Source organism: Theropithecus gelada, chromosome 16 (assembly GCF_003255815.1).
Source record: "Theropithecus gelada isolate Dixy chromosome 16, Tgel_1.0, whole genome shotgun sequence".
Lineage (NCBI taxonomy): Eukaryota > Metazoa > Chordata > Mammalia > Primates > Cercopithecidae > Theropithecus > Theropithecus gelada.
In genome coordinates, this window is record NC_037684.1 from 74,190,052 (window position 1) to 74,193,805 (window position 3,754).

At 56.0% G+C, this 3,754-nt stretch overlaps 1 pseudogene; it reads right to left on the bottom strand.

Annotated features, from left to right (window-relative positions):
* Positions 1–3,155, bottom strand: part of LOC112609110 — a 6,999-nt pseudogene extending 3,844 nt beyond the window's left edge.
* Positions 3,156–3,754: the final 599 nt, after the last annotated feature.

The window sequence follows — 3,754 nt, forward strand, 5'->3', positions numbered from 1 at the left end:
AAAAAAAAAAAAAAAAAAAAAAAAAGAATAACACTCCTGCTTCTTCATATCTCCGAAAGAAGCCACGCTGTCTCCGTCCCTGGCTGTGACTTGGGCTGCTTGTCCCTTCTCTGCCCACCCACCCATCCCCAGGGCTGTGCTAGGGGGAGAAGGTGGTTCCTGGAGCCCTCCAGCCTCTGAAAACCATGGCAGTGGGGCAATGTAGAGGATGGGCTTAAAGCCAAAGAAACACAGTTTCTTCTTGTTGTTTTTTTGTTTGTTTGTTTGTTTGAGATGGAGTCTCACTCTGTCCCCCGAGAGTGCAGTGGCATGATCTCGGCTCACAGAAAGCTCCACCTCCTGGGTTCACACCATTCTCCTGCCTCAGCCTCCCGAGTAGCTGGGAATACAGGCGCCCGCCACTACGCCCAGCTAACTTTTTGTCTTTTTAGTAGAGACAGCGTTTCATCGTGTTAGGATGGTCTCAATCTTCTGACCTCGTGATCCGCCCACCTTGGCCTCCCAAAATGCTGGGATTACAGGCATGAGCCACCGCGCCCAGCTTTTTTTTTTTTTTTTAAGACATTTTAAAGATTTTTTAAGAATCTTGCTCTGTTGCCCAGGCTAGATGCAGTGGCATGATCTCGGCTCACTGCAACCTCTGCCTCCCGGGTTCAAGCAATTCTCCTGCCTCAGCCTCCCGAGTAGCTTGGATTACAGCCATGTGCCACCACGCCTGGCTAATTTTTGTATGTTTAGTAGAGATAAGGTTTGCCATCTTAGTCAGGCCAGTCTTGAACTCCTGACTTCAGGTGATCCGCTCACCTCGGCCTCCCAAAGTGCTGAGATTTACAGGCGTGAGCCAACGTGCCTGTCCCTGCTTCCTAGCTATGGGACCTTGATCGAGTTCCTGTACCGTGCACCAGTTTCCCCACTTGTAAAAAGAGGTTACTAAAAAGGATGCCTCACTCAAGGGTGTGAAGACCCAGTGAATGAAGTGTTAATAAGAGCTCCACATACAGCGATGCTGCAGTTCAGCTGCACCAGGGTGGCCTCCCTTGACTTGCTGCGAGTTACAATGAGGAAGGAAGGACATTAAACCTGTAGGTCTTTTCAGAGAAAGTGCGTTTCCTAAAACCAAATCCTGCCCTTGCTCCAAAACTTTCAGTGGTGGTTTCCCATGACCATGCCACAGTCCCAGGGTCTCCCCTGGCCTTCAAGTCTGGCACAGTCTGACCCTGCCAACATCCCTAGTGCCACCATCTGTCAGCCCCTCCTTGCTCCTGGTCTGCACGTGCTGTTCTCTTTGCCAATAATGCCATTTCCTTAGCCCCCTGGTCCCGCTGGGGAACGCCTCCTCATCCTTCAAAGCCAAGCGGGAGGGGAACATCTTTGGAGAAGCCGCTTGACCTCCCAGGCAGAAGGGGTCACTCTCCCTGGAGATGATGTGATAATGTCATTAACCACACTGGGTTAGAATCATCAGAAGCTGTTCCTGCCTCTCCCACCAAGCAAAGGGCTCTGGAGGCCAGGAAACGCCGTTGAATCTTGCCCACATCCCCAGAGCCCAGGATGGGGGCGGGCTCACGTTACGTCAATCGTGTTTGAAGACTGAATAAACGAATGTCTTCGTTTGCTACCCTCAGAAGCCCAGTCTGGAACAAAAATTCCAGTGCAAGGTTTTTGGTATGAATGCGATCCCAAGAATCACGTTTAGGTTGTCAGGGAAATGACACAGGAAAGGGAAGAAGCCAATAAAGGGTATGGGAATTAGCACATAACACTATGGACAGCTGGAGAACCTTGGGTGATGATGCGGAACTGTTTTTCACTAACTCTCACCAGGTCAGTCGTGCATCAAGGCTACTGGTGGGATGGCACTTTACAGCCTTCTCTAGCACTACGGCGGCCTTCTGGGGCAGGTGCCAGCAGGCTGCAGCTGCTGGATGAAGCCCCCAGGCACAGTCGCTGGTCCTCGGGTGCTCAAGCTTAGCTGGAAGGCTTCAGGTTGCTGTGCAAGGGAATAGTCAGTACCCAAAGGATATGTGCACGTGTTACAGTGAATGAATGAATGAATGAATGGAGTATCAAGAAAAGAGCCGCATATCTTCAGTCATTGAGCAGACACAGCCCCTCTGCTGTGTGGCCCTGGACCAGCCATCATGCCTTTCTGACCCTGGTTTCCTCTTCTATAAGGCAGAAATGCTAGCCCAGCCTCCCAGGAGATAAAGAGTGGGAGTTCCCCGGAGAGTGAGAAGGGTTCCACCTGGGCTCCCAGACTCAATCTCAGCTCCAGGAAGCAGGACATGGCCCCAGTGAGGGTTCTCTGTGGGTGAAGAAGCCACAGGAGGCAGGCACAGTGCCCCGGTTGGAACCACAGGGCCCCTGAAGCAACCACATCATGGCCACCACAGCCTCCACCATCCCACAGCAATTTCCGCTGCTGCCTCTCCCCAGGGCAAGGTCTCCCACCAATGGCTGGCTGTCCCCTCTGCCAGCACCTGCCCCCCGGTGGGGCCTGCAGCATGGCTATGGCTGCTGCAGGGCAGGCTGGCAGCTGCTCCTGTGTGCAGCAGCGTGTTTGTTTTGAAAAGCCACAGAGATTCCTGTGGTTAGGGGCTCATGTTCCATGTAGCACAGGTTCGAATCCCAGTTCTCTACCACTTGTGACTGTGGGCAAGTCATTTCATCCCAGTCCCCTCTGGTCTCATTGATCAGATGGAACTAACATTCTATTGTCCCCTCTGGTGGTCTCAGCTCCAGCAGTTTGTGAGATGGTTGCCTCCACTGTTTTCCCTACTGCAAAACCCATGAGGACACAGTTATCTTGCCTCCTGCCCCAACCCCAGGGTCTTGAACACAATAAGTGCCCAATAAATGCTTGGTAAATACATGAATTATTGTCTGACCCGCCTTGCTCTTCCAGTCCAAACTTAAATGTCGCCTCCTCCAGGCAGCCTTCCCTGATTCCTTTTCTGGGTTCCCAGAATCTCTTTCAACTCCTTTAGCCTCTTTCCTGCAGCTGCTTGGCCTACTGGGTGTGGCTGCCCATTATCGGACACAGCCCCCTCAACCTACCTTTCCCCACGTTTGCGCGGGGCCTGCGGGCCTGCCCGCAGTGAGGGAATGAAGGGCTGGAAGGAAGGGGAGGGAGAGAGGAGGCTGCGCAGATACATCTAGAAGGCTCGGGAAGGCGGCGGGGGATTCTCGAAGGCCGGGCCAAGCCCTGCGGCCTCAGCAGGCCAAGATGCGAACAGGGGCCCGGCCGGAAGGAGGCGGGGGAGGGGCGGCCAGGGAGCTGGACGCTAGCGGGCGGACGGGCGGGGGCGGGGGCGGGGGCGGGGGCGGCGGGAGGGTTGGGGGCGGGGGCCTGGTATTTCCTGAGGTCCTTCAGGAAATGCTCCGGGCCACCCCTGGGCGGGATCGGCGGTGGGATGGGCCTGGGAGGGAGCCGCAGGCGCCTTCCTCGCGCTGCCCTGGGCTCTCTGGCGCGCTGTCCCTGCGAGCCCTCTTCCCCGTCGCGGAGGCGCTACTCAAGCCCCATTTTACGGAGGAAGAAACCAAGGCTCAGAGAGGGCCATCGGGGTCACAGTCCCTCCGGCACAGTTCTGCGGCTGCGCCAGCACCGGCCCACTCCCTCCACGCCCCGTCCCCTGCCAGGGCTGCGGCATCAGCAGGACCCCGCATCCCCGTCGGTAGCCGAGGGCCCGGGCCGGGCTCCCTTTGGCAGGGCCAGGGCGGAGGACTGGGAGACGGGGCGGGAAGGCGAGGCGGA